This window comes from Plodia interpunctella, chromosome 8, assembly GCF_027563975.2.
Source record: "Plodia interpunctella isolate USDA-ARS_2022_Savannah chromosome 8, ilPloInte3.2, whole genome shotgun sequence".
In the NCBI taxonomy this organism is placed as follows: domain Eukaryota; kingdom Metazoa; phylum Arthropoda; class Insecta; order Lepidoptera; family Pyralidae; genus Plodia; species Plodia interpunctella.
Window position 1 is genome coordinate 2947292 of NC_071301.1, and position 27709 is coordinate 2975000.

General features: G+C 32.3%; 1 protein-coding gene across 2 annotated transcripts in view; it reads right to left on the bottom strand.

Annotated features, from left to right (window-relative positions):
* The window catches only part of Dh31 (Diuretic hormone 31), a 78322-nt gene that overhangs the window by 39986 nt on the left and 10627 nt on the right, over positions 1-27709 (bottom strand). Inside the window, exon 1 of one of the 2 annotated variants that reach the window (XM_053748349.1) lies at positions 18676-18749. The exons of the other annotated variant lie outside the window; for it this stretch is intronic. The gene's annotated coding sequence lies outside the window, so the exon portion shown is untranslated. Of the gene's footprint in view, positions 1-18675; positions 18750-27709 lie in introns of those variants that run through there. 2 annotated transcript variants of the gene reach the window in all.

Below are 27709 nucleotides of genomic sequence, written 5' to 3' on the forward strand. Positions count from 1 at the left end.
CAAAGTTACTAGCATGTCTGAACGTAACACTAATTTGAACTTTAGCTTTTATTTAATGTAGAAGCGATGTTTTTTTTTGTCTCGAAATAATTGTATTTTCTATCCTGCTATTTTATATCTAGTTTTAATTCCGTTTTTGAGAAAAAAATATCATTAAAATATTTCGTATATTTATGGTATAGACACATGTCACATCAAGAGTAAATTATGACCTAATCTGATGAGCACGAGAGATATTCCCCAATATGAGCAAAGTACGTGATGTCAACACATTATATGCGCTGACGCCATACTTCCAGAGATTATTTTACGAGTATTATTAGTTCCTAAGGGCCCTCTAAGTAGGTATAAACACGTGCCCTTGCCCTGTGTTGTCCCTTCATTTGTATGAATTGGCGGAATTTGACGAAAAGAAACTTTATCGAAAAATTAGTTTAAGATACTTGTTAGTAGAAAATTTGATAAACTGAAGCACACTCGAATTGGCTATTTTAGTACATTTTTTATTAAAAATATTTCCTTCGTACATTATAGAAAATATTTTATTATTTCATATATGGCTAGAATTTGAGATTAAAGTCACATTTTAACTTGGTACGTGATTAGAAAAAATATCTTTAAATGAATAATAATTAAATATAAGGACTAAATACGCTGTATTAAAAATTTCTATCATGTTTCATAAAGTTTTCCAAATCCGAAAGCGTTTAGGAATATCAAGAAAAAAGATAACAACAAAATAAGGTCTGTCCCAAACAAAAACATTAAAAAACTTGTATATTTGACTTGACTTCTTACAGGGACACTAATGAACTTGTTAGGGAAAGAAAATAAACAATTCATAGAGAGAAAACATCGTGTTAACAGAATGCGTGTATTTGTCTAGTTTGTTAAATAGTTAACCGGATTCGAACTTTTATTGCAATTGAATTAGTCGTTCCTAAACAAACAAAAAGTTTATTACCTTCTACCCGCTATAACGCCGATTTTTCATATTAGTGAAATATATGATAGATATAATAGATATTTAGTAAAACGAATCGCTGCGGCAATTACCGATAAAAAAATAGACACACGACATAATTGACACACGACACAAATATGGCATTATTATCTTCAGTGAGACCTTTGTTGGTCCGCAATAAAAAATATTTATGACTATGCGTACTGTAAATTCAAATGTAATGTACCTAAATAAACCATTGAGGAGTTCCCTCGCTGGAAGTCAATTTTGGGTGCACCATCAGATCGTGCATATCATATTAGGCATATACGTCTACTTGCGTTTGTCCTACAGAGTTGAAACTTTCCACGTTACTTCTCATCCCATACTGATACAAACTATGTAGAATAAACGTAAGTAGGTGAAACTAAATAAAATTTTGTACAAAATCTAGGTGTATTTGTGCAGATCTGATGTTAGGATATGTCATTTAAAATTAAAATTAAAGATTTCCTAAAAACATATACATGATGTATTTGTACAATTTAACTTTCTGTCACAATAACTCTTCGTATTCAATTAAAATTTAATCAGCTCTACGCAGTATGCGCGTTCGCAGAATTTCCAGGATAATTACTCGCACATTGGAAATTTTATTTATTTGATAAGAGACTCCTAGAGTTTGCATATTTGGGGAAATCAGATTTTTATCATTTTACTTGTGATTGATTAAGCATTCGATTTCGTTTTGATAGTAATTGATTAATGCCGCCCGTGGGAATTTCAAGTTAAAATAAAAAGGATTTGCGTGTGCAATATTATATATATATATATTAAAATCTTTCCGTAGATTGAAGCATAAATTCGATGTGCACTACACATCGAATTTATGCTATCAAAAAATATTAATTTAACAGGAAAATTCAAATGTTGTAAATTCAAATTTATTTCACGCGAGTTTCATTAGACCACGCATCTAATACTCGTATAAATTTTAACAGTTTTTGTTTAAAGTACTTATTTACTTTTTGCACATTCGCCAAGCTGGGCTGTTTGGTGTTTGGAATAAATGAATTAATTATAAAATTTGATTTCTTTTCCAACATTTTAAAGTGACAACATAACAGATAAAAAGTAAAATAAATAAAAGGTAAAATTAAACTTAAAAAGAATTGTACAGTCGATCAAAGAGCGTTGTCCAGCGGCAACGTACTCAAAACGCTGGCAGCATTGCCAATTTGGTCACGAGATTCCCTGAGTTTTTTTTTTAATATACTTATTTAAGAAGCTGATAAAAAAGTAATAATAATTCAAAATCTAATTCTATATTTCCTTTTAATATCGCACAAAGTAGTAAAACGCTGTATAGGTATATGTAATTTAAATTGAACAATGAATAAATAATACAAAATAAAATGGAGAAAAACTTCTCAATTTTATTACTCTGATGCAAAATGCGAGTAACGTGTTATAGCCGTGTCGGCGGTGATATAAACCAAATATTTTCATGTCGTAAAAATGTTAAGTACGTCACTATGTAATATGTTGTTTATTTTCGCATAGCGACAGTTTAAACAGGAATTTTGTATTAATAATTTATGCACAAAAGAAAGGGTTCGATAGGTCTATGATAATAGTAGATCGACATTTTATGTGTCTATCTGTTTTATATATAAACTAGCTTTCACCCGCGTGAATTTCATAGTAAAATCTCGTCGGTCATTCCTTAAGAAAAATTATGAAGAGTATGTTTACCAATTTTCAGCTTTTTATCTTGAAAATTGTATTAAGTCCCCATATAATCTTTCACCCCCCCCCCCTCCTTTTGAAGGGGTTGAGGGTTATTTTTCTGAAAAATCTGAAATACGTGTTCATTAATTTGTTGTCAACAACTAAAATCCAAATTTTCAAGTCACTAACTTCAACGGTGTAGAACTTTCACCCCTTTAACCCCCTTTGGCGTTAGAATTTCCAAAAATCCTCTCTTAGTGACTTAAATCCCAGTAGTTTTGGCTGTAAGTTGTCTGTCAGTCAGTCAGTCAGCAGTAACTTAAGAGTTTTATATATATAGATGTTTAGTGACTTAAATCCAAATAGAACAAAATAAGTTAGCCCCAATATTAGTTGTGTAAGCCTAGCTTTGTTTTTATATTTAAAAGTTGCGAATACTGTTTGTTCGTTGGTTAATGTCTTTGTGTATTTAAGTACAAAACACCAAAGAAACATAAGAGTCACGACACATCTTGTATGAATATACTTAAATAATGTATTTGTGTTGTACGGAATTCACCGACATATGATACATTAGACTTGGTAAATTTGGTGACGGATCGCTTACATCGCCACTCTGTTACACAAACACTAGTACTAGGTGAATCTAACTATATTTTTGATTTGCCGAAGTAGGTAATGCTTAAATGTATTATTTTTCAACGAGTTACTCCTCCAGCACAGTATTTTATATTAGACAATTTACTATAAATATATACCGATTTCATCAATCGGCGGCTCATGATAGCTTGACAGGTTTACTCTTTATAATATTAGTGTGGATGAGTTGCATATAAAAAAATAATGTGTCTCCATAGAGTATTTATATCATTTTGATTAATTTTGGTCGTATATGAAAAGAAAAATACTTTTATTTATATGTTTTATAGCAGTAGTAAAACTTATGACATATTGTTGAGGCAAATGACCTCATTATTTTTTAAATTAAATTATTTCATAAATAAATTAATTTAAAAATACTATATTGTATAAAATAACCCAATTATATTTTTTTTGTACTAATAATAATAGAAACGTCTAGAAATATGGTTAGCGCCAAAATTTATGTAACTACTGTCATTTAACAACTGAAAATTAGATTTTAGATAGAGCACGATCTCATTCAGCGTTTGAACTCGAAACGACAAGATAATAAATTATGAAACACGTACTATTTCATAAATAGTGACAATATTCGTAGTACTAATTGTATTGTAGAAACAAATGTAACTTTATTTAACATCTTGCCAGCTCAATCTTGTAACTTTTTAGCTATTGGTTTTAAAGTTAACAATACAATTTTTGAAAAGAAACTATATTAATTTTAATAGAAGGAGTCATGAGAAATATCTATTATTTTTTGCGAAATAGGATTAGACACGGACACTCTGATAGCAATATTTTAAAAAGTTGCAAAAAGTTAATTTTAGCTGTACTGGACGTAAATAACATTTCATAGACAATTATAGTTATCAAAAGGAAAAAATAAAATTTCGTCTTCGATCCAGAAGGCTTAACCAGATAGGTACGTAACCAGAAGACTAAATTTATTTTTGTTACAAAAAAAATTGTTATCAAAGTATACGAAGGTATTTTACATATGCATTGGGTGAATGTTTTAAAAAGAAATTGAAATTTCTCGGGGTCATTTTAACGTCAAATTTTAAATCACTTTGATTCTCAAAAGCTACAAACTACTAGCATCGTAGGTAGCTTTGATCCTAAATACCCTGGGCTTTTAAAATAGACAACTACAGAGCACCCTTACCAGAACCCATCTTGAGTGTCACTTACAGGAACTTGTTCTAGATTTTTCTCAAACGCTAGTACGGCATTAACCTGTCAGAAAACGGTGTTGCCTGCTTTTGTCTTCTTAATTAACTTGAGTGTGACTAGTTCAAAAGGCCAGAGAACATTTGAAAAATTCAGACAAACTTACGTACCTACAGGAAATTGTACTCGCTTGTTTTTATTTAAGTATATTTTTATCAGTAATGAACTAAGTTAGTTCACAAATCACAGAATCGTCCAAAATTTTATCAATATCAGTGGAGTATTTAAAAGTGTGCAAACGCAAAGCACGCCATTTTGCCTAACCATCGGTGGCGCGCCGGTTAAAGTCAACGTCAAAGTGACTGGAGCAATCCACCCTTACTTGTACTAACCCAATATCAAACTAACAAGACACCAGCGCCATCAATCTTGCCTAATTGTATGGACTTCACTCAATCATCCTCTCACCGGAATCAATTATAGCGGACTACTTGTATTGGTACTCACCTGTTAATATGCAGGACACATGTATACATAATGCTACCACAATACATTGCAAATTCGTCGCTATTACCACAGCATACAGATTCATGCAGGATTACTTGACGTACTGTTGACTTTACGTATAATTCCATTCATTTTATTTATTACTTAACTTTTATACACGACTTATAATAGTTGTCAAAGAAAGAAAACAAAAGAGAAAGAAAGAAAAAAAGGAAGATATTATATTTAGTGTCAAGCAAAAACTGTTACACGTGTATTTATAAAATAGGTTTGTAAAGGAATGAGGAAAACTTTTTTGAGAATCATACGTGACCCTGTATCAACCACTAATGGTGCAAATCTATTGACATTTATTATAAGGACTCCTAAGAACTGGTTGGTTGTGCAGACTAGAACTACTGTGACAATAACATAATATAAAATTGTCGTAAATTCCAAAGTTATTAAGTGTGGGCCAAGGCGGCAGGTAGGCAGGCTCATCGGAGGAAGCTCATCTAATAAGTGGGAGCTTAACAAGCTCGCGCCTCGCTGCACAAATAACTTTTGAAAATAATTACAAATTATTGTAATAACCATGTATTTCTTTCGATTAAAAAAGAACACTGATTTGCTTCGTGAAAAGGATGGTACGTCGTGCCGCTTTTTTTGCTCAACTTGGCGGGAGCACTGCCGTGCCCCCAAATAAAGCTTATCATCGTATTTCAAACAGAAATTTTACCTTCACGAGCAATTCTATATTATATAGTAATTTCTCAAGAGTTACAAAATGCTGACATTTCTGAACGATCAATCGTCCATTGCTGAGATGTAATGCCGAAAGAGCCGAAGTTTTTATTTAGCGCGATGACAAATCAGTAATGTATGCCGAGTACGCGAAAGTTCGGTGAACTGTTTCACGATAGTGTATAGCCGATATAAAATCAGAGATGGTTTATGTCTGAGCCCGCGCGATTATGCCCGGGGCTCACACCCATCGCTGGCCCAGTCCAGTAATGTTGACCTATTCTATGCGTTACACCCGACTAATGGGTTACTGGGTCAATAGTATCAGAGTCGCGACTCATTATAGCCTCCATTACACTTCAACTGTTACAATAAATGCTTTACAATAATCAAAAATTGATCAGAAAGATACATATGTATACGCATATGATCGTTCTATTATCTCTATAAAAGACGAATTCGTTTTCGAAGCGGTTACTTAAAAAAAATGATTGTGTTAATAAAAGTTAACCAATCGAATTTTTGCCAGAACGAAATATGAAATAATGTTATAAAATATATTTTTTAATAAATGGATAATAATCCATATTAATGTCCTACGATTTATTAACCATATTATAATTAATAAACAACTTCAAGATATATAGAGCATTAACGTGAAGTGTTGGAGGTGTTAAAAAGCAACATATTCTGTTGAGGCGAGTCTTCAGTAATATCTTTACCTTGAAGACGTAGCGCTCATGAAACGTAATCATGTTTAGGTAAAATACAATTTAAATCTACGAGTAAGTAGGTACTTAGGTAAAGTGGTGGGGATGTGTTTGAAATTAGTTTATTTCTTGTAGATACGAATTTTCAATATTTATTTTCATTTAACGCCGACTATAAATATTATAGTTGATACTTTAAAATCGTATCAGATTTTTATCGGTTCTTTGTTAGAAACATTTTTGATGATATTAATATACTTCAATTTATACTTAAGAAATTGAAAACATAGGAGAAGAATCTACTTATTTTAAAAAAAATAATTAATTGTGATGATTACCGTTCCAATCTTTGAAAGGTTATTTTTTAAATTCTTATTTCAAGAATATTTTCTGGTTCGCAAGATTAACTCACTCTCGTTGCCCACCATGTCAACGGGTGATATGTATTCTTCAAATGCTAATGCTTCATAAGTTTAACTTTATGTAAAAATAAATTGTGTTCAACAAATGAAATCAGAGATTTATAAAAATATAAACCGGCGATGACAACGATGAATGTGTGCTCAATGTATGGGTTAATTTTAGCAAATATATGTGAGAAATGACCTTTATCTCGTGTCTACCTGCTTCATTGCAGATATATACAGATATATCCCTGTGTCATCATTTTTATGCAATCAATCATGTGTCAGAGGTCATTCACCCCGCGAAAAGTGATAAGTGACGATACGACGATTTAAAAGGACGATTTAATGTATGTTGTGGTTGGGTTAGTTGTGAAATAGAGCTACTTTTATTTTAAACAGGAATACAAAATTTGTGACTGAACATAAATGGTAATGACCAATATCATTTATAAAAGACATTAGAAAAATCCATTGACAAAGTGTAAATATTTGATAAATTAATTTATTATGAAGTACATACACAATATTCGTTTCTTTTTTAAATATAATTCATCGTTTCACTAAACTAATTACCAAATTTAGGCATAATTTTAGATCAGTATAGAGTAAAAACCGAAGTCATTACAGAAGAGAAGCTACAAGGCACAGCTAGTGGAAAATATGGAACTATAAAACAACTGACACATTTCAAAGAAATCATAGCTGTAACAAGTATCAGAGCCATTCCTTCGGGACTCTGGCTGGAAATTACACTGGCTTTGAATGACAGGTGACAAAAAAAGAAATATAAATGAAAAATATGACTTCAATTGTTTTAGGATATTTGCAAATGGATCCCGGACGATATTAAATTATAATCCTTTCTTGTTGAGTTTGTTAATGCTAATATTGGTGACAGTTTTATATAAGACGCCCAAAGATATCTGACATAACTTTTTCAACCATGCAATCTAGGGGTAAGTAGTCGCATACACACTAGTAAATTAAACAGTGAACCAGTATGCAGGTTTCCTCACGACGTTTTTCTTCACCGGAAGCAAGTGGTGGACTATGAAAGCTACTATACATGAGTCAGATTGACACACAAACTCATCTGGCACAAGTAGGATTCAAACCTGGGACCTTTCGATCACAGGTTTTACTGGAAATTACATACCTATATGACGTCCGAGGCCTATTTGGAAAATCTTGATGTAATGAGTGAGCTTTTAAGTCATTAAATTATGTTCTTTTTCACATAATTATATTTATCGCTCACATTTTTTTATAATGCAGCAAAAAAGTCTGCTATGTTAAGGGGCCCGATTTTCATGAAATCCAAGTTCATCAATTTTGTCCAGTTTTAAGCAAATTTACAAACAAAACGGTTCTATCGATCGATGCGTTCGCTCGAAGTTTTGTGACGGTGATTTTTTTGTAAATGCAGAAACAGTCAGACCTTCATGAATTGAACTTTGATTGCGTAAGAATCGGACCCCAGTAGTCTTACCGAGTTTTACTAGTCGAATTATAGAAATTATCTATTTCTCTATTTCACCATTTGCGATGATTTTACCGATTTTTTTTACTGCTTGCTTACCGATTTTTAAATCTTTATTTTCTCAATAATAATAAAGCTTAATTAAGCTTCATTATTGTTGTGTTGTCTTACATAACTAATTAACATCATTTACAGAAAATTATTCTGCATACGCAAACATACTGAGCCCTCACAGAATATTTAGCATTTTCCCTCGGCTTAGAATAATGCTTTGAAATTTTAATCTCACTTTGTGTTCGCAGTGTAATCAAAAAATATCTTGACCTCGTTTTATTATTACTGTGAGATCGGATTATATAATTTTGACCCTGGAAGAGTAAGGCCTCCTACGGATGACAATTAAACATTTGTATGACAAGAATAAGTTTAAGTTTTTAAATACTTAGGGTACTTGCATGGTAAATGGTATTGGTTTCATTTATTTTTTTTAATTAGTTAAGCGTACTTCTTATAATGTACTAGCTTTAAGTCAAATTATGAAATTATGAAAATTATAAAAATCACAAATTATGAAAATAAAGAGGTGGCCTCCCTAACACAGGTTATATAACTTAAAAGGTAGGCCCAACCTGTGTTAAAGTATGTAAACGTTATGACAATAAAGCTTTTGTTATTATTATTATTTATTAAATACTACAGTGGTTCTATTTTCCTCGGCCCGTCCTAGCTTCACTCGGGTAAAACCGTAATAAATTGTACATCTAATATATCCATTTTTTATACCATACTGGCTGCCTCTCCCGGCTTCGCTCGAGCAAAACACCTACCTCTATTTCTGTTTAAAAAATATCTATTTAAAAATCAAAATCCGTAGCGTAGTTTTAAAAATCTGTTGGTCTAATAAATAAATTATTTACAATATAATACAAAAGTGTGCAAAATGCATAAAACCTATTATGACTGTAGCATGAGGTCACACATTGCACTGTGATTTAACTTTACAGTTCAATAGAAAATTGAACTAGTTCAGAATACACCCAACAAAAAGTTGCGTATAAAATGAACGAACAGTGGTTCGATTATACGTGCAGGGGTAAACTATGTAAAAACAACATTGCGACTAATTCACATTATCTAGGAAAAAGCTGGTTTCGAAATGGATAAACTAATTTGCATGAAACGTGATTGATAACATACAAACTGCCTTCAAAAATCCAGTATCAAAGACGGTCTGCTAGTTTGAAAACATACTAGGCCAATAGCACATCAAGGGGACATGAACCTGTATGGCGCGGTAATTGCGCAGAGTTTGCAATGAATTTGAGTAGGTTGATGTGCTGCTGATTGTACATGCCAAGTTAAATGTTTATTATAAGATGCCTAACTAATCAAATACCTACATAAACCCATACTAGTTATTTAGGTAAAGTAGGTAGGCCTTACTTTGTTATTTCATAATTATTAGTGTCATGTTTTGAGAAAAAAAAATTGCCTGTTTAAGCGTCCCACTGCTGGGCAAAGGCGAGAGTTAAAGAGAAATAAATAAAGCGTTGAATGAACAGTCGTTGAAAAGTTCCATCGTACCTGTCTCAGATTGGACGTGGCTTTGGAAGCCCGGGGGATCGGAGCCAGGTGAGACTGATTGGATTTTAATGTCATTTATGTCGGAAATATATCAAATCGCTAAGGATTTTTATTTTGGTTAGACAATATTACGGACACATTTGGCGTGTTTTTCACGAATGAATATGAAGGATGAAGTAGGCATATCTATCTCGTGTTCTACCAATCTTATTTTGGTCACAAAATGAATTTAGTATAATTAATATGCCTTTATTTTATATGAGTTTCTTGGTCATTACGTTGAGAAATCATGAACTAGCCTTTTGATCGACTGATTTGTTTGATGAAAAATTCGTAAACAAGACATATTTATTTTATGCAAACAATTTGCGTTTTATGAAATATATGTTTTGGAAAATTTTTGACCGCTATTTTTGATATTTGTCTTATCAATAATGTCAAATAGAAATCATTCATCTTACAAAATTTTCTTCGAAAAAAAAAAGAATGTGCAAAACCTTTATTTCTGCATATGAATTTGGCGAGTATGTAAATTTCGCCGCGCAATTTGTTTTTCGTAATGAGCTTCATAGATTAATCTAGCACCTAGTTTAATAAAATATTTCTAGTGCCGGTGACACTGCTTATTAAGAGATAAGGTATCAGAAAACAAATCGTGTTTGTTATCGGAGCCTTGATTGGGGAATGCGTTAATTTGATTAGATTTGTTAAAGCTATATTTATATCTATACTAATTATAAACACGAAAGTCTGTCTATCTGTCTGTGTGTCTATTCCGCTTTCATAGATAAACCGCTAGACTAATTTTGATGAAATTTGGCATGCATGTAGTTAAAGACCCCCATTAAAACATAGGCTACATTTTTTCAAAAACTAACCCGAAATGGCTTGGGGTGAAAATTTTTATGAAAATCATGTCTGTTCCGCTTTCACAGAAAAAATTCACGCGGGTGAAGCCGCGGGCAAAAACTAGTAGGAACATATAAGAACTATGATTGTGCTAAGTAGGTATATGAATGTGACCTTTGACCGTCAAAAGGCAGGTGTAAGTAAATGGTCGAAGCAGATTAATTTTACAATTAAATTATCTTTATATTTTTTGTAAAATATTTGTGAGTTTAATGTAGAATTAATAACATAATAATACTATCAATGTATTTTATTTCATAGTATTTATTTTTAAATTTATAAATAATTCAGATAAGAATAAAAGTATTTACAACATAAAGTACTTTATTTGCATTTATTTGAAAATCTTCTTTTGTTTCGAATATTTTGAAAGTTAACTTGTTTCTAATCTTACAAATCTAAATGCAAAAGTATAGTGTATGTCACTCAATATCAGCAGTCTACGAGACGAATTTGCTCGAAGTTTGATACATAAGTAGAATATGACATTAAATGGCACATAGAATACACTCGAAAATCCACGGGAGTGAAACTCCATGTGAAACTCGTCCGTGACACAAAGATATAATATTTATGCTTGAGTTGACTTAATTTATTCCTATCCTTAGTTATCTCTAATGATAAAATAATAAGACATATTTTTGTGGGTGACTTCAGTTCATTGGCCGACGCGGTACATTGCATGGCTTGAAAAGACATTCATAATACAATGACAATTTCATCTTGTTTACATGTAAACTGCACTAATTTGTTAAAGAACATGCGGTATTGGTTATCATTTGCAAAAAATAATAATAACAAAATAATAAATACGCAAAAACGGCCGCGTGTCCTAAAACAGGACCGACTCCATATCCTCCCGTGGATGTCGTACAAGGCGACTAAGGGACACAAAGCCTTGGCAATTGATAGGCAACAATAGAACATATGGGCGGCCGTTTGTAAAATCACAACCTAATCTTCAAAATTGTATGGTTTACTTTTACGCTTCGCGGCGTCATAGCCCCGAATGCAAGCGGAAACACGCGAAAATGAAATGAGTGAATAAATACGCAAAAAGATTCAGATTTTTATACTAGCCAGTCGTAAAATCACAGCGCATTGGAAATTTGTGGTTTTGTTTTCTATCAAATTATAATATAGGCAGCCTTGAATCCAACCGGGAACATCCTCAGATAAGAAAAAGGAAATTGGTTTTGGCCTTGTAGTTTTGTTGCTTCGATTCGTGTTCACAGTCAGATTAAATTCCCTAAAGAAAAATACTATCAGTGATATCACTAAACATTCATAGCAGTTACACAATCATAGGCAACTTAAAAGGGGCGAAAATCCCACAGCAGTTTGCTCGAATCATTTTAGTAGTATTACCAAATACGGCCCCCGGCGGTTTGGGACATTTGTACATTTTTATCACGTGACAGTTATTGGGTGGCGCATAATGGAAGAAATATCGGAAAAGTAACACTTTCGACCTTTGGAAGAGGAAATTTACATGTTTCTTTATTCTTTTGAAAACTACATCTTCGTTGCAATAACAGCGAATATTTTGTATGACATTCGGATATTTATTTTATTCTTTTCGAATATATACTACATAGAATACTAAAAATAACTAAGTATTTTTTCTCATAATTATTTTTAGTTAGTTTTTTGGGCTTTAATTTAATTTTTTTAAATACAAATTTGAGCGCATTTGAACTCAAGCTTATTAAAAAAATTACTAAAATAATGATGAGAAAACGTAGCTATTTTCAGTATTTTAGATAGAATATATTCGAAAAGAATAAATTGCGCGGTCGCGATGTGCTTTGTAATTCGTATTGTAATGTCCAGACCATTTAAATGTTGACATAAATTCCAGAGCACTTTACATTTATCTTTAGAACTCATTAGGACATTTTTTAATTTGTCAGCACCCACAGGTTGTTAAGGGCAGAATAAAAATAATTAAGGATTCAGGTTTCAATTTCAACATTTTTTGTTACAAAATACAATGTTTCAATTTTGCTTCACCGATTTTTCTCAAAATTAATACTGCATTTCACAAATTATTCTAACTAAAAAAACCTAAATAAATGTTACTAACAAATAATAATTAATAAAGCATATGAGATATTCAATTAAGTCTCAAGAGCGCAAATAACAACAAAGTGTGTCATAAAATTAAAAACTTGTGACTACATTTATTGCCTTAGAGCCATGCCCCATTGCTCAGTCGCGCTCCGTCATTTTGACGTCAGCTGACAGACAACACAGAAATTATAAGTTTTGACGTATATCAACGTATGTCAGTGTCGAAACCTATAGAAAACACGAAACTAAATGCTGCGTCGTCGTAACGGAGGACGACTGAGCATTGAAACGTGGCTCTCGTACGACACAAGAAAATATATAGTGAGGGCAGAAAGCATTCGTCTTATATAACACAATATACTCGTATATAACAAACAGTATATTTATCCGAATTCCAAGGGTAGTGGGACCTTATGTCGCAGTAAGTTTTCAATGAATTAATTAAATAAAGCACTCATTTTAAACTTCAACAAAATCCAATTATTGCATGAAAGTAATGAAATTAAAGCAAATGTATGAAACATTTCGCGTTATGCAATTATGCCAATTAATTTCGTAGTGAATTCGATAACAGATAATAATTAACGTAATGTGGACGTGAATCTGACGCACTGCTGGTGGACGCGACGACACGCTGTGATCAGTATTGCCATTACAAAATTAATGGACTAGCTCTAATGTAATTAATAATTTGTATATGGAGATTTAAATATTTTTTGACATTCAATCAAAAATTATCAAAGTGAATTTTTTTCAGGGAAATTGACATTGAGTCACTCACGTGCGATTATGACGACGACGGAAAAGCCCACTACGAGTATAGTCCTACCAATACTACAAATGCGAAAGTTTGTGAGGATGTATGTGTGTATGTATGTTTGTTTTTTTCTTTCACGCAAAATTTACTGGATCTATTATTATTAAATTTGGTACACGGGTACAAAATAACTATCAGACCGAAACTATAGTAGATTTATCGCACACGAATGAACGGTATTTTCATTAAAAAAGTAAAATTTATAATAATAAAAATATTTAATAAATATAAATTCTCTGGGCGAGATGATTACCAATCTATTCTGTCACTTCCTTCACGATTGCTTTTTTATTTCTTAGTTGAATTTAATGTCCAGGATAAGTTATTAAAATTGAGACAAAATTAGAATTAATTAGTTCCTTGTGTTGACTTTAATTTACCTGTCTGTTTTCTTTTGGTGTCTTATACAAAGCACTTCCTGCAATTAATGAAAAAATTAACAAGATGTTTTTAATTTTGTATTTTCAATTTAATTTAAGATACCTGACTGCGACATAATTTACCTTCTACAGATAACTAATCTATTTTTTACATATTCTACTAATAAATCAAAAGTTGATTTTCTAAAACAGTTTATCTAATAAATAAAATTCTAAAAAACGTTCAAAGAGTTTTTGAAAATGATTATTTCGACATGTGATTTTCATTAATTTCTTACATTAGGTACTATAAACGTATAAATTCAGTTTATCAATGCTCACATTAGTGCACTTGTAATGATACTCATTGGAAAGTGATCACTCGAAGCTTGAAGTGTGATACATTAACGATCTACATGACAAGTGCATTTAAAAATACGAACATTTAATCTTCATTGTCAATGTATAGTATAAAAGAAATCGCTTTCCGTGACTGTGTGGCAACGGATTTATAATCCGGATTTTATTATATGTGTTTTACTGGTTTCTTCCTCTCCCGTTGGGCATCGGAGCCCACGGCCTGCCTTTCTAGTTTTTTGTCAGACCATTGGATTGTATATCCTCCTTGTCGACATCAAGCCAGCACTTCTTGCAGAAGGGACTCTGCAAGATGGAAACGGCACATCCAAACATTTGTTCTCTACGTAACTTGGCGCTTTCTAGATTTTGTTGAAGTTATATAAAAGTAATGCGACCCAGTAATGTAAAATGAAGAAAGTTGGAGATAAGAATTTATTATTTTTGTACACAATTACTGAATTTTTCCGGTAAAATTCCGGCAATTTTTATAAGCCAGCTTTTCATTGATTAAGTGATGGAACGCGAACATAAAAATTACAATTACGATTAGTCCAATTTGATTTGTTCCTTAACCTATAATATTTTCATTAATTTCAGCAGACATTTTCTATTGTTTGTTTCCAATATCTCATCTTCGATTGAATCTCAAGTTTAGTAATGAAACAACCCGCGCCGCTGTTCCAAACAAAAACAATGCATTGAAGCGTTCCTATTCATTTCTTTGTTCTCATTTCATGTTGTTGATATTTTTCAAATGTGTTTCGCGTTATTTGGTGTTAGAACTAGTATGAAATGGCATTTTTTAGAATTCCATATTACAAAGTTAAAAACAGAAGCATTAAAATCACTTGTGCGGCTGTCTGTCCGACCTTCACAGTTTAGTTTGATCAGAAACAACATTAGTATGTACCTAAATGAAATTTCATGACCGACATATTACCTTAAATCATTGATAGACTCTACACATAAAGTAAACTTTCTTCGGTTGAATACGGTTCTATAGAAACATTTTCAAACAGACAGACACAATTTCTTATTTATAATAATAATGAGAATGTTTCTCATGAAGTGTGGAATACTCGGAACAAGTATTCATTTATATCAGTGGTAGGTTCGGAAATTACGTGTTATTCATTACACTTGATGTCTCCCCTTGTTACCAGGGGAGACATGAGGCCCAAATAATAATATAGTTTGAAAAATCACCGTTTAAAAGAAAAACTAAACGTAATTTCAAAGCTGCATCACGATTTAAGGGCATCAGTTTCAATTTAAAAAGTTAGTTGCTTAAATAAGTATTTTTAACAACTTTAAGCTCGATGTAACGGTTCCACGAAGGCACAATCAAAGTAAGCTCACAATGAAAACTTTTCGCCAACTTTATATACAACGTAGCAACTTCAGCTAGCCAAATTAAAAGTTTCGATATAAGTAATATTTAAATCCTTACGGAACGATTTTTCAATAATTCCAACAATATCTACTCCATCCATATATTTATGAATGCGAAATTTAAGTGTGAATGAGTATAAGAGATTGTTTATTTATTTATTTACTTATGTACACGACATTACAGTGACAACATAATGCACACGAATAAAAAACTAATTATAAAGGTACTATTTATATTCATAGTCATTTCTTCCGAATTAAATATAAGTAAATAATAAATATGACATCGATACCCTCATCATAGTCATGTACCCTACCCTCAACCACCCACCCCTTAAACACCTGATAGCTTGAAAACTGACTTGAAAAAAAAAGAGTTTACGCACAATTTTTCGTGTGTGTTTGATCATGTTATAAATGTTATAATTAAAGCTAATAAGTTCAGTTCTTCGCTCCTATAATAATTATAGAACATTCTTTACCCTATTTGTTAATTATCAATAAGTAAATTCAAATTTATGTGTTCTGGGACTTGACTAGGCACTGAACTATTCTAGTTAAGCACAGTTAAGTAACGCCGCAGTACTTAAAGATCACGAAATTGGTTTCATTAAAGTCTTTGCGATGGATCTGAACATATAAAATGTTTTACGACTCGAAAACTATTACTTCAAGCTACTTTTGCAATTTAATAACAAGGGTTTTATGTAAGTTGAACTTGATATATGAATAATAAGAAAAATAATAGTAAGAAGCTTAAGATAAGACCTGCTTTGACGATCAGATTACACACATTGACTATATATTTAAACACGTATGTAAATGTTTTTTTACTATCTATAATCGCGTACATTATTATTATTATTATTTGCGACTGGTTTCATATTTAAAAAAACTGAAAATATGATGGTGGTCTATCAATTAAGACTGTTACTGATTGATATATAATCTGATCAATCAATTCTTGAAATCTCGGTAATAGTACTGTTTCCGTGGGCGATTCACGCGTGCAAAGTCGCGGGTAAAAGCTAATATGTATTTGAAGATTATATTATTCTATTTTTAAGTTTTTCTATTACAGTGTTCATTACAAAACCGTAACATTTTCCTGCTATTCACACGAAATATTTATGAAATATAAATTATTAAACATAAATACAATTTCGTGTTCGGGATTAGGAGATTCTAAGTTTTAAGAAATATATCCCAAATGCTAAAGGATATCAGTTTCACTTGGAGAAAATATTGCTGAAGTGTTTTCGCAGTAAAAGGTTTCGGGTGTCGCACTTTTGTACATTCTTTAGATAAGGGCTGCCTTTACAAGTTGTGTCCTAATTTGACATACATGTAGATATCGCACTCCACATGAGACTGATCCAGAGATATTAAAAATATATTCACATTCATATATTTGCTAACTATTCGAATAAATAATGAATATAGCCGCGGTGAAATTTATTTAAAAATAAATTATACTTAACTAATCTATCTATCGAATAAACTGGCCATAAATAAAATGTTAGGTTACTGTTCGTTATTTAAATAACGTATGATTAACTAAATGATTTTGATAAGGATTTCTACACGCAGCAAAACAGCACAAGATCGTATTGCCTGTAAGACCTCAGAGAGCCACAGCTGTCGTTCACGACCCTCAGTCACGAGGATACAACGATGACGAGTGACGTCATCATTTTCATACATCTGACCATAACATATATAAGTAGTAGAAGCTATCTATTTAGATACTAAAAGGAACGTTGTAAATTTGTTCATGCCAATTTTTACTAGAGCTTTAAAAGAGCTGTAGCAATTTCTACAACATTAATAAACAGTATGATGTCAGGAGTGGAAAGTTTTGGAAAATCTTAAATACAAGACATTTTTCAAACCAAGGTAAATTTTAGAATTTGAAATGAATGAATTAAGTTTTTATTTTTATAATTGCGTCACAAACAGTAAACCGTATTTGAACTATCACATATATTTATCACCACTGAAAAAAGACAATGCGAATATATGACCATTGGGTTTTCTTCAAAACTAATTTGTCAAGTGTTTAAAAAGTATATCCTATGTTGGGTAATGTATATAAAATTACAGTATAAAAAATAACGATGAGAATTAAAAATAATTTTATTAATTACTGCGTAAAAGCTCTTGCGTAATTCGATATTGTCTTTGAAAACTACAAGCCAAAAGGGTCGAATAAAAAGTTATCTGGTTGTTAAAAAGGAATTATGTTCTTAGCCCTTTGATACAAAAAGGAAAACAATGGCCTTTGTCCCTATTCCTAATTTGCATTCCGTTAACACTTCCCGAGACAAAAATTACAGTCTTTAAGGTCCTTATTAGATTCAGTTTTCTTCTATACTAAAAATTCTTGATTACATCGAGTTATACTTTACGCAATTACAGTTTGCTAGAAATGAACTATATTAATTTTAGATAATACGTTCCATATTAAGTAGAGAAGAAGAATTAAGTAGAATACTATGCCTTATTAGAGACCGTATTATGGAAAGTATGCAAATTAATTAATTTACTGAAGTAATTTTATACTTTTAACATTTTTATTAGGTAAGAATATATATATTTTTTGTTATGTAATTATATTCTTATCGCATTCACGTTGCAATATTTTATTTTTGCTCAACTATCAGCATGATAGAAAATCGTATTGTACCTATATTTAAATATTGTGTCGTAAAATACAATAAAAAAATAATAATAATCCAGTGATTTAACTCGTTTCGGTAAAAATTTAAGTTAGAAAAAAACTTTTTCACCTCGAATTAATTTCCCAATAAAATTGGAAACCTCTGGCGAAAACTTTTAAGAGCTTTCACGACTTAATTCTAGACTTACTTGAGAGTGAAAGAATGAAGGTTGTCGTGCGACGTCGGAAGCTCAGCGCAGCTGCAACAAGTGTTGTGCCGCCGCTGTCGAAGCCTTCCTTTATATACGTAGGGCGGGCGCCGCCCAACGCCGCCCACCGCCCTAATCTACGGGAATGCTACTAACATAGTTTGCATTTCAATTTTAGGAATCAAAATTGGGACCCTTTACATTGCATCGTCAGACGTCCACGTCACGTTTAAAGGATTTTTTCCAAAAATTCCTTTTCCAAAAGTTCCCTTTTACGATTCGAGTGTTTTTTGCTAACGCTGGCGTCAGTTTTTATTCGAGACACCTAAAGGCATCTGACATTACTTTTATGACTAGCTACCGCCATATAGTGGCAGTTAAAGATATACAAATCACATTACAATTAACAATGCCGGAGCGACATATTATTACGAATAAAGGGCGATTCCCGACTAAGTGCTGAATGACCGGGCTCAACCGCGAAGCTCCACTGTTTGATCCCAGGGATTTACCGGTGGCCCTTTTGTGATGAGAATACAATTTAATGTCGTGGTCGAAATGTATGTTTATTAAACAAATGGATCGTAACCCTTGAAGCTCTATTGGTAAGATCATCATAATTTGTCTTTGAAAGCTAGAAAAAATTGTTATACTTCGTTGAATCCGAAGATAGTAGAAATGTGTCCTGGATTCGATTCCCGAAACGGGTACTTAAATATTTTTCATATATTCGTCGGTACTAGAAGTGTTTGCCTAGAAAAAAATAATGATAAACAACGTACAATATTAATGTAATCATTTATTGTTGTAAATTTCGTTAGCCATTGAATGACAACCGAAAGTAAATTGATAGCTGTAATGCCGTAACTTAAGAGTAAATCGCAAATTTGTCTATAAAATTTGACTTTTTTAATTCAGGAAGGTTTCATACATCTTTGTATATAAAAGTTTAGATATCTATCGATGTCTATTATCCGATCACACCGATCACTCAGATGATTTTGGGAAAATGAGTACCTGCGCTATTCCAGAATTATTTTAGAGACGCAACGTCTAAAGGTGAAGGTAAACAAACCTGTGGTGAAGCTACTATCTAGCTTCACCACAGGTTTATACTATCTAGTATAAAATTATACTAGCAGGTATTTCGTTATAGCAACATTGGATGAATAGACAACACACTAAGCGATTAAGTTTTTATCGCAGGCGGGTCGGGTGGACACGATCACAGAAACGGACACAACACATCCGGCAGAGAAATATTTGTGATCACATATATACATATGTACAAATGTTTTTCCGCAGTTTGACAAGTACAAATAAGTATTTGGATACAACAGAATTTTCATTGCAGCATTCACCAAATGTGAACATTAGCCTTGAATTATTGTTGTCCGGGGGGCCATTTTCTCAGAACAATGTGTTTTTAAAAATAATTGTTTTAGCACGACGTGGTTATTTGGTGGGAAACCAATTTTTTTTATTTATACGTCTCTGACACCAGTGCCATACTTGTTTCTCTTTCTTCCACTATTCTCATTCCAGGGTTGTATTGGAAAGTTTTTCACATTAGGTCACAGGTTTATTTATACATGTGCTATGGTTGCACTTGTATAAATAAACTGTTACCTAAAGAAACTTTCCTTATGTAGATACGATGTTTTTTAAACAGTAGCAACATTTTAGTGCAATGTAATAAAACTTCCAAAGGATAATCAAATCTAAATTTTAAGGAACGATCTGCTAGAAACGAGTTGATAGATTCCAATTGGTTGTACACACATTTAACAATTCATAGCTAAGAACTATATGAATTAAATTGTTTAAAATAAATAAATAAATAAATAAATAAATAAATAAATATATTAGGACAAATCACACAGATTGAGCTAGCCCCAAAGTAAGTTCGAGACTTGTGTTATGGGATACTAACTCAACGATACTATATTTTATAAATAGATACATATATAAATAGACATCCAAGACCCGGGCCAATCAGAAAAAGATCATTTTCCATCATGACCCGACCGGGGATCGAACCCGGAACCTCTCGGTTCAGTGGCAAGAACTTTACCACTGCGCCACCGAGGTCGTTAAAAAAAATAGATCCAGTCGTTTGTTGCTATGATGACACGGACAGACATACAAGACTATTAAACTTTTAACTCCTTCTGTCGTCAGGAATTAAAAATAGTGAAAATAAGAACAGCAAAAAACATTTTCTTTGAATAACTGTGAGGGACATAAAATAATTTTCAAATTTTTGTTGTTACCTATGATGTTCTATCTCATCAAATTACAATATTTTGTAGTCAGATTAATCGAACCGACACGGAAAATAGTTCATGTTATCAGATCAACAGGCCAGAGAAATCAAAACATATTGCCTTTTGGCTGGTATTTCAAATAACAGATTCTATATTACATTCCCTATGGAAATGCTAAAAATAATACACAGATTTATGGAAATCACAAATTTATATTTTGATATGCCTATATTGGATCCTTTTCGGTACAAATAGTTTACTCTCAGAGCTACTTTGAGAGAAAATATAAGCTATATCCGTCGGGAAGACTGCACCAATCATACAGTTTTATTACATAATTATCTTGAGTTTTGATGTTAAAACATAGTCACGTTTTCATGGAAAAGTTTATATGATACGGCAATCAATAAGTCGGAATAAAAACGTAATGCCTGTTAAATAATCTGTTAACTTTCATTTGTACTTAAATATATAAATTAGAATTTGAAGTAATTATAGTAGAATTACTCCTGAAAACTTGCAAACTTCATGTATGACTAGTTTAATTTAGCTTTCTCATATATTTCCAAACTTTTAATCTAGATAGAAAGCCAATTTAAATAATATGAAATGAAATAATTCATGCCTTGAGCGAACCCACGATCCTATCCGAATCGGGACAAAATTCAATGACAGGGTATCGACCACGCCTGTTCGGCCGAATCAATTCACATCCACTTGTCTTTAATACGAGGCACTGTATTTTTCATTGAAGAATAGTAGGTAAGTAATTTTCTAGTCCGCATACCACGTTTTTCTTGATTTTTTTAAGTATGTGTGAAATCATTCACCAGTATAAGATGGCTAAGTTCTTCTCCAGTTTTAAATGACCATGAACACTATCCCCGATAGGTGTGGGCGCCGTTCCGACATAACGCACCAATCATATTTCCTTTTGTTTGCACAGTCTCCGCATCACAGACGCCATTGTCCAGACAACAGAAAGAAATACTACTACTGGTTTTCGAAAAATAAAATATCAGTCTTTGTCCAAATATCTACCATAAAAAAGTTATGAGCAACTTAACCTAAAGTTTGTTTCGTCTCGTTCATTCAACACAACAACAATCGTCACAAAGATATCTTTGACATACAAGCTCCATAATTTTTTTTCTTTTTACTTTCGAAAAAGTGTCTGATTTGATTAGTTAGAAAATAGCCTATGTTGTGCATGTTTCCTAATAGTGACGAATTTTATCACAAATGAGGCCACGCCTCTATGGCTACACATTTGTGTTTGCATTAGGCACTCGGAATTTGACTCAAAAGTTGAGGAAACAGTCACACTCAGGAACTACCCATTTTTTTTTTAATTTCCATTCCGTGACCAAAGATCAAGCTTCACCGAAAGTCGAAGTGAGAAACCATAGTAAGACCCAGTAATGTCGAGAGACGCACCTTACGTCACAATTAATAATCCAGCCCCGGCAATGTCCAGAATGTACCATATTAGAATCAGGGATACAATATGAACCCTTATTAGGAAAACGTTATTAAACGCAGATTTTTTTATACAACCTTCTGTAATGTAATACATTATGAAACGGAATATTACGGATAAACTGAAAACTTATCAGTGAATTGTCTATAATTTTTTCTCACCTGTAGAATCATTTGCTCATAGCTGGTTATAATCCTACTTTCCACATCACAATGTCTGTCTGACTTGTGACTTCAATTCTATCACGTGCTAAATCATATATATGTATATACTTTTTTTTTCGATTTAATAGATTTTTATTAAGTGTCGATTTATACTATTCTAACATAAGATATACTTAATTTTATCATATTAAGTCTATTCAAATATTTCTTTTGCTATAATTAAAAAGCAATTTGTAACATTCTTAGTGCACTTTACGTATATCAACAGTAGATTTAAGATCCACGGCGCCATACATTTTATTGCACAATCAAGATCTTAATTACTCAGTTTCAATGATAGATCTACCACTTCCAAATTAAATTGAGTATTTTACAACAGTGAATAATATGTTTTATTTTTCGTATTCTCTTCGTCTTCTTATTGGCATGTCGATGCCATTCCAACGATATACTCGGACTGCGATCCTATTCTACTTCAATTGCCTTTATTATCTCCAGGCTCGATTTTGTAACAATTTGGTAACTATCAATATGTATATAAAATCTTTATAGGTGTCTGTCTCGTAAGTACTTATCTTAAAGAATTTTAAAACATAGCTATACGTGGTAGAATTTAGCTCGAGTGCGAAGGACAGATAATCTGAAACACACGTTGGGATAACCTTTCGAGTGCCACAGGGATGACAGCGACATGAGATTACGTGAGTCAGGGAGTGCAAAACGAAAATAAATTTACTGTCGATAGCACAGCTCTGTCTCTCTATCGTCTGAGGAAGTAACAGGGAAAATGCTTAGATGAGACAGAGAATGTGTGTTCTCTCTAATCGTAGAGTTTTCTCGGTTTCTTCCTTAGCTATTAAGCGTTAGAGCCCAGGGTCACCTTTCCTATTTTTTCTTGTACACTAATTCAACTATTCAAGGGCAGAAACCACACGCCACACAATACTTTTAATATGACATTACATGTAATACGATCATCCTCAAAAATAACTTTGTCAAGTAAAAATTGCATGAAAATATTTACGTAAAACACCAATGAGATTTGTTTTAATAAAATGTAATAAGATGAAACAAATTTCGTTATAAATACGAGTAGCTGTGTATGTAATGTTATACTGAAACAAATTAGATGAAACAACTCGTACTTATAATTTAATGCACTGTTGTCAAAATAACTCCATTTTGTTTATACATTTCAAGAGCTTTATTATAATAAGTTAGCATTTTGAGTAGATTTCACAAAAAAGCTGTTTCGAAACAACCATGTTAATGCAAAGTGAAGATGAAAAGCGGTAAATACGTGATTTTATTTTTTATTGTTCGAATTAAAGCTCCGATTATTTTAATATTATACGAATGTCTTTATTAACTGTGTTTGTTTATATAAAATATTATTATAGGTTCACACGATATACATTTAAAACGCAGAAAGATAATAAAACCATAATATAAAAGCATAACTGTATGACAAAGGACTATAACATTTGAAAATGTATTTGATAACATTTCAGAAACTCTTTCAATACATGTAGAAGTAAAATATCAAATATAAACGAAACATAAAATCCGAGATGGTTGAGATTATTTAATGCTTCAAGTAGTCTTCGTAACTATAACTTCACCCTAACTTCATCTGCTCAAAAACATGGTATTACATAATTTACCAATGTTGGTGACATATGGAATAGATATATTAATGACGCAAGTTGACCCTATCTTTGACAACATAGGCAGGCACCCATATTTCATCCAAATCGGCCTAGCGGTTTAGCCATAACTGGGTGACTAATGTGTAGTACATTCTGTAATATCATACTGTTTTTGAGCAAATGAATTTATGATTACGAAGATAATTGATACAATTAGTTCACCCTTAAATTGACGACTGAAATAAAATTTCATAAAATTATTGTGTAAGAATACGATTATGCAACACCTGGAAGCTTATTATGACAAATTCATAAGAATGCAGGTTACCATTGCACACGTGCATTCGTGCAATGCTGAATGGAGTTGCATCTATTCAGGCGTTGCTTCCGAGCTGCAACCGTGATGAATGCACCGGCGCCGGTCCGTAATGGTGCATGGAATTTTGACATTTCCATTATAAGGACTCGAGAGGGAATTTGAAATGAGTTAACATCTTTTGTCTCAAAAAAAATTTTTAAGCAATTATTTGAATCTATTGTAGATCCGTACTAATATTATAAGTCTGTCAGTCTTTCTATCTGTCACGCTTTTACGTATAAACCGCTGAACCGATCTTAATAAAATTTGAAACAGATCGTACCTGCGCGCAATATCTAGTTGATCTATAAATTGTGATCATATCTATACTAATATTATAAAAGCGAAAGTCTGTCACGGTTTCACGGCTAAACCGCTAGACCAATTTTTAGTATGTAATATTTTTGTTAGTATGAAAATCGCCTGTTCCGCTTTCGAAGATAAATTCACGCGGGCGAAGGCGCGGTCAAAAACTAGTATAATAAAAATACTTTATAAGTCTACTGAAGATTAATCGGGTGTCTTGTAGTTTTATGGCCTAGTACAATTACAAGTACCAAATCGATTCTTTAGGTAAATGGAGGATATGATCATGTGGACAAGGTGTACTAATTAAACATTCCACAATCGTTTGGCTGCCACTTATTCTGATTCTAACAGAAGGGACAAAAAGTGCTGGTTTTATGTTGTTAAACAGATTTACATACCTACCTAGTTATACCTAGACGAAGAAAGAAAAGGCAAAATATGGCTCCTGGCTTTATAGTTGAGAAGAAGCCGGGAATTGCATTCAGACGACAGAGAAAAATAAGCAACTATTTTTTATCAACTGAAGTAATACTCGAATCACTTGTGGAGATTTCAATGTAAGTGGAATTCAGATATCTTGGTTGTAAACAGTTCGGTTCAACGATAAATAGCAATAAAACGCAATGGCGTAACGCCCTCTGGTGAAAAAGTTTACGAGCTATAAAATGGATGGTCCTTGCGAGCAATCTTGGTTGGGTGTATAAGCAAATTTGTTTAATCCAGAACTAGGATTATTTGATGTTCATGATTGACGACGATAGCTATAATAGCTAAATAAAAGGTCTTGTCTTTTGTTAAAATAAATTTATTGCAACATATGAATAAAATAAGTAAAAACATGGACGTAACGTCCATGAGTAAAAAATAAATTTAACAAATTTACTGGTGCAGTAAAAGACGTCAGACAAAAATAACTGACTATACGTCTTCATTGTGTTTATATAAGATTGCTTTTTATTTAATGATAAATTTAACACTAGTCTTGAAATTTTTCTTTTTCCAACTCAGATTTTTCTTTTCTCCATTTTACGACAACTCTATAACGCCATAAGGATAATTAGTCCCTTCAGTGTCGTTATATATGAATTTTACATTTTATTGTAGATACTTTAAGCCCTGGATATATTAAAATCAAAGGCATATCAAAGGATATTCCACAATGCTTGAAATCATCACGATTATATTATATCTTATATAAAAGGATATATCTAATATAAAAGGTCTTAATTATAAGTTAAAAATATTATCAACCAATCAATCGTCAACAGCCATTTAAACAGCTTTCCTTAAGGCTGGTTCCTTAACCAGCCTTAAGGAAGGCCAGTGCCCCAGCAGTAGGGACTTGACCCGCCATGCGAAAAAATAAAATCATAGATTATTTTAAATTTGTTCGTATCTAGTTCTCTTTCTAAATACGTAGGTAGAATGATAAAATAGTAATTTAATGGTAATAACGTTACAGATAATGCTGTACCAGTGCCGTCTTCACTAATATGATTCACCGAGTAACGCTAAGAAGAAGATGAAGGTAATAACTCTATACCTATTACTACTTTTAACACATGGGTGTGTTAAAAGTAGTTATAGGTATAGAGAACACGATCTAAAAGTCAGAAGAGAAATAACAAGCTACGCGCACGAGTACGTGTCTTATTTATATGTAATAATAATAACTATAATTGTATAACAATTATATTATGGCTATTATAATTATGGATATTATATTATGTATTTATATTTGTATTTAAATATTAATATGTATTTATAATTGTATGTTATTTCTAATATGTATTTATATCTATTTTGTTTTTTTTTTGTTATTGTTATATATATTCATTTATTTAGGTTTTACTTTTCCTAAGTATATTTATTTATTTTCTTACAATTTATAGTGTTCTCTGTTCATGTTGTACGTTATTACTTCTGACCTGAGCCAGCTACTGTATACATGTCCTCTCAACCTATGGCCGGTTGACTGTAAGAGATCCCTACATGGGATAAGTCCGCCATTGTACAATGTATCTTTCTTGTATTAATTTTGACTAATGTACTTATTTCCGTGCAATAAAGTTATTACAAACAAACAACAAACAAACCATATGAAAATTTCTTTGTAAATATTGTTTAAAAAACGAACTATTTCCAAATCACGTTTTCCAGTATTTCAAAATATAGGTACCTACGCAAATCCTCACAGACTGAAGGTACAGATTAGTACGAGATGCGTCACTCATTGGCTCTCCAAAGATAGTCTTTACGACACAATTCACATAAACCGAACTTGTTTCCTATAAGTGATCACTCGCGTCTAGCTGTGGTGTAATCTATACTATAAAACTGTAAGTGGTCTAGGTCTCTGGGGTAAACCTCTGTACCTACATAAGACATATTTACGAAAAAAAATAGGAGAGGATTATTTAGGGTCAATAAAAGATAATCTATACTCTATGCTATTTATAAAGAGGTAAGCGTTTGTGAGTTTGTATGTTTGAGGCGGGTAATCTTCGGAACTATCGAATCGATTTCAAAAATTCTTTCCCCATTAGAAAGGGTGATTATCCAAGATTGCTTAGGCTATATTTTATCTCAAAATTCCCACGGGAGCGAAGCCCCGGCCAACATCTAGTACTATTTATAAAGAGGTAAGCGTTTGTGAGTTTGTATGTTTGAGGCGGGTAATCTCCGAAACTACCGAACTGATTTCAAAAATTGATTCACCATTACAAAGGTATATAATCCAATATTGCTATATGTATTTTATTTCAAAACTCCCACGGGAGCGAAGCCCCGGGCAATATCTAGTCCTT